General features: G+C 37.3%; 1 protein-coding gene across 1 annotated transcript in view; it reads left to right on the forward strand.

Annotated features, from left to right (window-relative positions):
• The first annotated feature begins 645 nt into the window (after positions 1 to 645).
• The window catches only part of PTPDC1 (protein tyrosine phosphatase domain containing 1), a 90168-nt gene continuing 79766 nt past the window's right edge, over positions 646 to 11047 (forward strand). The window contains exon 1 of the mRNA XM_029203523.1: positions 646 to 701. The gene's annotated coding sequence lies outside the window, so the exon portion shown is untranslated. The remainder of the gene's footprint in view (positions 702 to 11047) is intronic.

An 11047-nucleotide genomic window follows, 5' to 3' on the forward strand; every position in this document is an offset into this window, starting at 1 on the left:
GGCCAAGCCCCATACTCTGTCAGCCCTCGTCCGTACTCCTTTCCCTTCCATCTCCCACCGAACTCCGGTGTCCTCCGGTGAGAGCAGAGGGAGTCAGAGCCGGACTTCGGCTACCCGCAGCCGTGCAGAACCGAGCCCGAGACCACCCACGTTATCAGGACCCCTCTCGCGGCCCTATAGCCAGCTAGTGCCACGCCGCCCCCTCAGCCCGCCGCCCGCTTTGAAAGCGCCCGGAGCTTCCAGCTGCGTCATGGGCTGTGTCGAGCTGCCATTCGCCAGCGCGCGTCACGTGCGGCAGCGCGCGGCGGCGATTGGTGCGGTACGAGGAGGCGGGGGCGGACCGGGAACCGCAGAGGCAGAGTTGCCGCAGCCCCGAGCGCCCAGCGGCGGAGAGCGGTCCGCTAGGCGGGCGGCCTGGTAGAGCAAGGCCGTGAGGGGCGGTAGTGTTGCCTATCCTGCTGCGGGGGGGCGGCGGGGCCTCCGGGACATCCCGGCGAAGCGCGGCCTATGGGGTTCGGTTGAGGCTGGGGCCGGCGGGAGGGAAGCGAGTGGGGCGGGGCCGGCGGGGGAAGCTGCGAAGCTGACCCGCCCGCCGCTGCTAGGACTCTGGATGAGGAGTCGGGGAAGAGGTGCGCGACTTGCAGCTAACGTAGCTGCGCCTGCGACTCCAACACCGTCCTAAACGTCTGGATCAGCACGTGGTGAGTGCTGGAGGGCATCTCAGTGAGGGGGACTGGCCTGGGTCTCGGGGCTGCAGGGCCGGGGCGCGAGGGGCCGCCCTCAGCCCCCACCCAGGACCCGACCTGGATCTCGAGAAGCTGAATGTCGCCATTCTCCTGTAGAAGCTCCTGATTTTTAAATGTTAGTAACTAATTAAAAGTAAATAAGTAAACACGGGGGGAACCAAACAAGTTGTTGACGGGCAGATTCCAGACCATCAGTTTGTGACCTATGTAGACCAGATTCTCTTCCTGATTTGTGGTGTGACCTTGACCAAGTCAGGTCTCTCTGGGATGGGCATTCTCAACATGGGTAGTAGTGCTCATATACCTGGGGGTCAGAAAGGTCTTAGAAAATACAATGGCTTGTGGCTTTGCAAAGGGCCACAGAATATAAGCAGATGTACATGTGGCGTTAAAATGTTAATGGGGCTGGGGGAATTAGAAGAGAAAATGCCTAGAAAGGCTTCTGGGGGAGAGAGTGGGGAAATGAGAAAAAGGTGAGAAACACTGCTTTAAGGAAGAGGTAAACAGACGTGCCTGTGATACTTGTATATATTAAAGGATTAAAACAAACTAGCATTTATAGACAGAGTTGGAAGAACCTGAGAGGTCATCTATTAGAAAAGTTTTGTGACACCATACACATACACACACATAATTTTACTTGGTCTCCAAAACAAACTGTCATTCCACTTTCTATAATGAGAAAATTGAGAGTCAAAGGGTTTGGGTGATGTGCTGCAGTCAGAGCTATTAAATGGAAGAACTGAGATTTAAACCCAAGTCTCTATGGCTCCAAACCCACCTGCTCATCATGTTGCCTCTCAGCCTGTGGTCCAATTATGTCCCAACCAAGAATTCTACTTTGTGACTTTTTAAAAATGAAGATTCCCAGCACCCCCCACTCCAGAAATGTGAATTCAGTATCTGGGACCGGGACCGGGAATCTGCATTTTAATAACTTTACTAGGTGATTCCATTTTGGTGATCCAGGGACCATTTGGAGAACAACTACTCTAGTCTAATTTCCCACCCAGTCCCCATGTCCTCATGGGATTGTACCCTAGGGATTCAAAATTCCCCTTCCAGAGCAGAGATTCCATCTCCTCTTCCAGATAGGTGACCAACCAAGCTTTGGGAGGAAGTCCTTTGTTGGGAGAAGCCAAAGTTTATGAGACAGCACGTTGCACAGCTCTGTTTGAGAAAGTGCTGACAATTTTGCTTTTTTTTCTTTCTCTCCCTTCCTCCCCCCTCCCTTCCTTCCTTCCTTCCTTCCTTTTTTCCCTTCCTTCCTTTCTTCCTTCTTTCTTTCCTCCTCCCTCCCTTCCTTCCTTCCCTCCCTCCTTTCCTTCCTTCTTTCTTTCCCTTCCTTCCTTCCTCCCTCCCTTGCTTCCTTCCTTTTTTTGTAGAGCTTCCTTCACTGCTATTCTGACCCTCCTGAAAAACCAGACTCAAGGCATTTCTTTTAAAGTTAATATTAAACTTTAAAACACCATGAAAAAAAGTTTAAAAGCCACAATTCACTCATAATGCTACCACTCTAACAATGTTCATGTTCCGTTGTATTGTTCTACTGTTAATTAATGATCTCCCTCTTGTTAATCATTGAACAATCATAGATTGTTCAAGTTCACAAAATTTAGAAAATTCTTCCAAGAGATAGGCTTGAACTTCACAATTCCTATTGGAAATCAGAAAATTATGCTGAAGATAAACTTTAAATCACAGTTCTCTTGAAAGCATGTCTCATTCTTCTTCCAAATTCCTCAAAATCTGAAGGTTTTTCTTTAGTTCTAAAATAAATGGTATAGTGGGAATGAAAATGTATACACTGAAATATTTCTTCTCTAGTAACTTTATCTGTTCTTTCCCATATAACTTCAACCTCACCAAAATGTATGTTTAATTACTTAATTTGCTTATATATTTCCTTTTCTAAAAAATGTAAGTTGAATAATCAAAACATTTCTTTGCAATTATTAACTATCATTTAATGCACTTTGTTGCTGAAAAGGTTTTAGTTTTCTGGCTCTTGTGGAGGCAGTATGGGATAGAGAAAATAAAGTGGGTTTTGGTTTAAGGAAAACTTCATGTTCCAATCCCAATTCCAACACTTTAACCTTGGGCCATTGACTTCCTCTGTTTTTCTCACTTAGCTCCTCTTTAAGATGGGGACAGTGCCACCAGGGTTTTATCTGAGACAGCATTTATAAAGCCACCAGAGTACTAAGCACAACTCTTTTTCTACTATTAGTTCTCTTTCTCCTTCACTCTTTTTAGAGCAAATTTGTGAGTTCCAATCCTGCTGTATAATATTTGAGGTTATTTTCATTTCCAAAAGAGATGCAGAGGGTTTTTTTGAGGATCTTCTATGTGTGGCATAAACAAAATCCATAAAAATAATAGTGAACCACCTTTTAAATTTTTCTTTGAGAAATCTAAGGGCATAGACTATCTAGCTCTTTATCACATTTTGCTATGACCAAAATCATCCATTTGTTAATTCGGTAAACATTTATGAACACTTATTAGTGCCAGGCATCTAAATGTAGGGGATATACCAGTGAAGAAGACAAACAACGTCCCTTATCTTACAAAAATTATATAAGAAAAGGATAATAAATGAATAAAACAAGGGTAATTACAGATTGTGATAAATGCCAGGACAATAAGACTATAAAGTGTCTCAGTGTTAACATGATAAGGAACTGTGTTCCTCACTGAGTTTAATTTGTAACAAATATTGGTTAGAAAATTCTGTAAAAAGTCTCAGTTAAGATTGTGAACGTAGATTGTGTGTCAGAAAATGGAGAGCTTAAGGAAAATAAATGAACACAGTTAAAGATTACCGAGATCTGAAATACTGTACTTTTTACAATTGATGCACGAGATGTGATTTACAGTGGTTCCATAGAACTGTCAATGTTGATAGTTCTTTACCTTGACTTTAAATAAGTTATAATATTTTTCTTGGAAATTATTCCCTTTAATAGAAATTAACATGGGTACCTAGCTTGGTAGAAAATTGTGTCCAAAAAACATCTTCCTCTATGGTTTCTATAAAATTTATTGATTCTTAAGCCCATGGGAATTTTAACACACACAGTGAGTATGAACTGACCATTATAAAACAGATGTCTAAGAAACTTTAGATATAAGTCCAGTAATTTTAGATATAATTTAGAAGTTACATATCTTTATTTTTCTAGTTTATCAAACAGTGATCAATCTGATCACAGTAAATTGAGCAAATTGGATTTTTAAAAAAACTGAATTTTGCAAGTGGCTAGTTACAATGATGAAAATTTGAAACTCCCTATCTACATACACTTGCCTGAAAAAAATAACTTAAGAATATTAATAGGGATTCAGCTTTAGCATTTTCTCAGCTTGTTATTGATCATGTTTTCTGGGCTATGTAGTTAAGTATTTGGACATGCTTTTTTGGTCTTGGTTTAAAACCTAACATTCGTTCTCTTGGGTAATAAACCTTTATGATTTTAATCCATAACTTTTTGAGTAGTAGGTTCTACCTCAAGACCATCACCCAGCCTCATTCTAGTTGCTATGAAAGAATACTTTCTCTCTTTGCTCTTTCTCTTGGGTGTGAATAAGTATCAGTCTTTGGATCATACTTTCCTGTCTGGATGCTGCTGTGTTTATAACACAAGGAGTTGACCATTGCAGGTGGAGAATGGTTTGGAGAAAGCCCACAAATAGTACTTGAGGGAAACAAAGGCATGCCTTTTTGATCTCTGAGTCATTTCTATTCACTACAGTTCAAGCAGCACCATTTCTTCTGCACACTTGATCTAATAATTTGTGGCACTCTCCCCTTCAAAAGGAAGGTTGTCTGGCTCCATAAATGAACTCAGGACTTTATTTCATCAAAAATTTTTGAATACTTGGTATGTGCTAGAAATTATAATAGTTTAAATGGATCTGTTAGTATGGATTCAGTGGCAAATTTCTGTAAGTTTAAGAAGGGCCATGTGATCTTAGCTACTCATGGAAACATTTTCTCATTTAGAAACATGCCTTTGCAAAGTCAATCTTGATTATGTTACTTTTATAGCTTTATAAAGACTAATTCAGCTCTAGGTGGAAAATGTTCTAAAGAATTTATATTTTCTCCATTTAAAAAAATCTTCTGTTCTAGGAATTAAATAGCCCAGTAGTTTAATTTAGTGTTGTGACTGTGGATTTTTTTTTTACATCTCTATTGAGTATAATTGCTTTACAATGTTGTTTTAAGTTTCTGCTGTACAACAGAGTGAATCAGCTATATGTATACATATATCCCCATATCCCCTCCCTCTTGAGCCTCCCTCCCACCCTCCCTATCCCACCCCTCAGGTGGTCACAAAGCATCAAGCTGATCTCCCTGTGCTATGCAGCAGCTTCCCACTAGCTATCTGTTTTACATTTGGTAGTGTATCTATGTCAACGCTACTCTCTGTGACTGTGTTTTTATTTTATTCTATTCACAGTACTGTTTCCCAAGAAGTTTTCATATAATATATATTGAATTTTAAAAATAATGTTTTCTAGGAAGAAAATAAAGGTATAAAGGTAATATATATTTGGTATCAAACTTAGAAAATATTAATAATCAGAAAATAAAATAAAATACACCCTGTTAATATTTTGATATATATTCTTCTGGTCTTTCTCTGTGTACCTATTTTATTTATATATTTCTTTGATAAAAATGAGATCATACTCTGCATTCTATTTCACAGCTTGTATTTTTTAATCTAGTATTACATGGCAAATAAATATGCTTTTTTATTCACGATTCCCGTTCTTTGTAAGCAGATGTTTTATTGCTAGAATAGGGACTACAAGAATCTATTTATTAAATTATTCTGCAGGATAAATTCAGAAACCCAATCTACCAACAAAATCCACTTCTCTGCTCCTTTCCATCCTTAATTCTGTCCCCCTTACTCCCCACTGCCCATTCTCCCACCCCCAGGAGGGTTCTGTTGGGGGAATCTCTGAAGGAAGGTTTATCTAGTCAGTTACATACTAACGCTTAAGATCTCATCTTTTCAAACTAACGCTTAAGATCTCATCTTTTCAAACCTTTTCAGCCAATCCTTCAGCATTTTTAGTTTTTACTTTATTTGCTAGAGAACCTGTTTTGTGAATGGATGGGCTTATTCCTATTCTAAGGTCGAAGTCTTTTATCTACCCTTTTTATAAACCATAACAGATTTCAGCTTCCCATCAAGAGTGGAGTTGGGAGGGTTTGGAGTAATGTGGGAAAATAAAAATCATATGCCGGAATTCTTGCTCAGAATTGTAGGGGAAGAGGAGATATCTGAATAAAAATATGTTTAGGGTTGAGTAATAGACATTCAAATTTAAGTTTTTTGTGTTCCAAAGAAAATGGCCCAGTTTTTAAATTCCATTTTGCCTTTTGTGTATTACTTCAAACTCTCTAGCAATTTTGTTATATCTGTTGCTAATGTGCAAATATATTTGACTATTAAATATCCCTGTTTTGAAATATACAGTATTTTTGTTTTCATTCTCAATGTCTTTATACTCTATGAGAAATTATATATAAATGACTCAAGCCACAGATTAAGTTTATATTGGATATTAAAAACAACGGTAGGAATGGGTTTTAAATTGTAGCATGAAAGTAAATACCCAAAAGTGTACATAATTGTAACTAGTGCAACTATAGAATCTTTTGAAGACAAATTTATTTCTATAAAAGGAGAACATTTAAAAATTTAAATGTTTAAAAATTTAGAAAATACCAATAGACCAAACAGAAAAAAACACTTAGCATCCCACCACTGTTAATATTCCATTAGTTTACTAATCTAGTTTGCCTTTCTCTTTCCTATTCTATAGTGAATTCTACTCATAATGGTCATATCAAATGATAGCTCTCCCATGAGTGCTTTAACTCTATTTGCATTGAATATGTATACATTATCTTTTTTGAACCTGTTTTGTGAATGGATGGGCTTATTCCTATTCCAAGGTTGAAATCTTTTATCCACCCTTTTTATAAACCATAACAAATTTCAAATTCCCTTGCGCATCTATAGATATCTGGCCCATCATGTGTCTTTAGGGAAAAGCGTGAGCATACTAACTTTTTAAGTTTGTTTTAATAATCTGAGTGATTACAAAATAAGAAATAATATAAGTAATAATGGAAAATATAGAAATGTGTAAAGGAAAAAAACAATCACACTCCCATTTTTGGTCAATTTCTTTCAAGTCCTTTTTCTCTGCCTATTTATTTTTACAAAGTATGTGTACAGTTTTTGTATTTGACTTCCTTAATAGAAGTGTTTTACCACTTTAAATCAATTTTTAATATTTTAATATGTCCCTGATATAATGTACTGCAGCTAATGCTAGCCCCTGTCTTTCCCAGCTCCTCCATCTGAATTCTCCTGCAGGCTAGGTTCTTCCCAGATGTTGATCATCTTGACATGGATGCTTTATAATATTCATTGTCATCATTGCTGTCATTTCTTGAACACTTCTTATGTTTCTGTACTTTATGTTGGTGGCTTATCTGAACAAGCTTACTTTATCATGTCCTGGTGAATGCTATTATTGGATTGCTATGTCTTCCTTTCTTCCCCATAGCTGAGTTCATTTTCTCAGCCCCTGTAATCTCCACATTTCCTCCATTCTATAAGTCTGTTTTGCACAGGTCCTACCATGCATCTAATTTAGCCCGCCTAATTTTGTCAGTAAAAGGCTGTAAAGAATCAACTGACTCTAGTTCATTGTTTTCTTTCCTTTGAGCAAAAGCTCATTGAAAACGAAGATGATAAGCAGGACCACGGGGGAGGTTTTCTTCTCTCTGTGACTATTTGTGTGTGGTTCCTGGTGCACATGGGAAAAGTATTCTCATTTAGATAATTTTCTTCTCTTCTATCTTATGCAAATGATTAGATATTTCAAAACAGGGAAAACACAGTTCTAATTATTTGTGTATTTTTAAAGTGTGAATGCCATTAATGGTCTAAATTGCTATAAAAAGATTGTAGAATAATTATGCTTTTAGCTTGTACCTTTCAAAGTCTTGTTGTCTAATTGATTATTACTTGGATCAGTGGTAGACCTCCTAGATAGACAAATCAAACTTCAAAATTCCTCACATTGGTGAAGATGGAAATAAAATTGAACTATTTTTCTTTATATTAAATTTTGGACTTAAATTTTATACTTTTTTTAAACTAACTTTTCTAGGTGACTATAACAATATAGACTAGAAGTAATATCCTTTTGTCACATAAGTGGTGAAATTTATTGGTTTCAGCAGAGTGAATCTTGTCCTATGGACATTTGGGGAAGAGATTTTAACATATAGCAATCATTCACTTTGTGCTAGACATTGAGACCAAGGGAGCCTGATACAGTATCCACCCTTCATTCCTAAGCCTGTCCCTCAGGTCATAGTGAACAACTCTGACTCCATTTCCACACTTCATTACTCCCTGAGTATATGTTTTCATCCTTTCTACCAGACAATTATGTTTTTAAAGGTCAGGGCCTATTTATTTATCCTTATATTCCCCATTACTCTCATAGTTCTTGGCATCTAGTAGCAGCTCAAATATTTATTATATTGAATTGGACTGTTGTTCATGTGAGTCCCTAACTATCCTGGCCTCTTCCCCTCTAAACATATTCTAGTTTATCTGTCTTTTTTCAGTTATGTTCCTTGTATGTTCTGTCTTCCGACTTTGCAAAAAATATATTTGCACAAAGACACCATTTTACATGATTGAAAGTTGGAAAAATATCAAAGATGACCTAATTTTATTATTATTGAGGATGTCAAAGTTTTCTCTTACCAGACAGTTATAACTGAAAACTGTATTATTTATTTTGTTGCTCAAATTGCTCCAGCATTTGCCATTGGGAGTTCTTCCAGTTGGCTGAAAGAACTTTGGCATAGTCCCAGCAGTTTGTGTTTTGAGCACTTTCCTACTTTCTGGCACTGTAGGATGCTCCAGGATCATCTTGTATATTCCTTGCTCCACCCCTAAAATCAGCCATTTCTGTTTGTTTGTTTTTGTTGTTGTTTATTTTTTCCTTTTCCATTATGATTTATTACAAGATACTGAATATAGTTCCCTGTGCTATATAGTAGGACCTTGCTGTTTATCCATTCTATATATAATAGTTTGCATCTGCTAATCCCAAACTCCCAATCCATCCCTCCCGCACTCCCCTTCCCCTTGGCAACCATAAGTCTGTTCACTATGTCTGTGAGTCTGTTTCTGTTTTGTAAATAAGTTCATTTGTGTCATATTTTAGATTGCACATGTAAGTGATATCATGTGGTATTTGTCTTTCTCTTTCTGACTTAACTTCACTTAATATGATAATCTCTAGGTCCATCGATGTTGCTGCAAAGGGCATTATTTCATTCTTTTTTATATAAAATCAGCCATTTCAACAAGGATCCCCAGATCCTTTTATTGTAGAATGGTATTAGAAACCAGGCATTGATCTAATCTGCTCATCATTGAAACTGGGGTGTCACTGCCTTTAGGCCCTGTCAGTGTTAGAAAGTAAATGTATGTATATTAACCTGTGTATGTATACACATCTGTATTATTTCTACTATTACTCATCAGCTCCTAACTTAAGCTAAACAGGAGTTCCCACTGGTGTCTCAGACTCTAGTTCAGAACTACATGGTTCATTTTAGCCTCTTCCCCTTACTTATCTGTAAACTCCCATTCCAACAGTGAGAAATCTAGCTTCTACCATTCCCCATCTTTTTACTTATTTTATCAGTCGCAGTGTACAAGTACAGCAGTATCAGAATTGTTAACCAGTTCCTCGAGAAACAACATTACCAACTACAGTATAGTGTTTATATACAGTTCCTTTTGTTTTGTCCTACAGTCTCCAGTCATTTCCAAAGATACTTAGAGCCGTTTCTCCCCATCCCCTCCAGTGGGGTTATGTCATACATTTGTAATACAATTAAATTCTTTTGTCATAGTCTGCATTCCATGCTGGAATTCCCCCCCTCCACCCTCTTAGTTGAGTTTTGTTTTAATTTTCATTTTAAAATATTACATTGATTCCTTGTGCTATGAAGTTCCGTGGGTTTTGACAAGTGGATAACATCATGTATCCATCACTGTAGTGCTAGACAAAATAGTTTAATGGCTCTAAAAAATTGTGCTTTACCTAGCCACTCCTCTGACCTTTCCAGACCACTTACAAAAACTGATCTGTTTTCTGTCTTTTCTAGAAAGTCATATAAGTGAAATCATACAGGATGTAGGCTTCTCAGACTGGATTCTTTCACTTGGCATAATGCATTTAGGATTTATCCATGATTTATCCATGTTGTTGCATAGATTAATGGCTCTTTCTGTTTGATCACAGAATGGTGTTCGTAGCATGATTTTAACATCTTGGTTGTTTCCAGGTATTGGCAGTTGGTAACTACGAATAGATCTTTTGCCCATTTTTTTTTTATTTCAGTAGGAACTAAAAAATAGAATATCAAGGTTTAATTTTTAATTTCAAAGCAAAGTTCAGACAATACAGAAGTGTATAAAGGAAATAAAATAGGATAAATGCTCGCTTTTTGCTCCAAACCTAAATCTTTTAAAATACCTGGTGTTAACAAATTGACACATATGCTGCAGGTTTTTCCCCTATGCTTCTAGTAACAGAAATGGATTTTTTCTATAATTTTGAAATGTTTTACATATAAACCTAACTAGACTAAAATTATTTTTTAACTTATCACTGTATTATAGTCAGTGTTCCAGGTCAGTACATTTAAATCTAACTTGTTCCAGCTGGTTTTCATTCCATAAGAAATATGTGCTATAATTTGCTCAACCATTTCTTACTCAAAAGTATTCAAATTAATACCAGTTTCTTGTCTACAAGAAAAATACTACAGTAACCACACTTTTATACACACTGATGGCCTTTTAGTTTTTTTCTTAAATAAAAGTACACTATATGGATATCTATAATTTTATAATTTACCAATATATAAACAGAAAAAAAGCAGTAGGCTTCTTGGGAATGGTAATCATATTCTATCCTGAAACCTATCCTTCCTGTCAGTCTTGCTCTCACTCTCACTCCTGCCCTCTCTCCTCACCATTTCCCTCTCTCATTAAAAAAAAATTAGGTTGTTTTCTTATTCAACCTTAAAAGTTTCTTTGTATATGCTGGAAACATGTCCTTTGTCAGTATGTGATTTGCAGATATTTTCTCCCAGTATGTCTTTTCTTTCTTTCTTTCTTTCTTCCTTCCTTCCTTCCTTCCTTCCTTCCTTCCTTCCTTCCTTCCTT

Source organism: Monodon monoceros, unplaced genomic scaffold, assembly GCF_005190385.1.
Source record: "Monodon monoceros isolate NGI ecotype Baffin Bay Population unplaced genomic scaffold, NGI_Narwhal_1 Super_Scaffold_5, whole genome shotgun sequence".
Classification (NCBI taxonomy): domain Eukaryota; kingdom Metazoa; phylum Chordata; class Mammalia; order Artiodactyla; family Monodontidae; genus Monodon; species Monodon monoceros.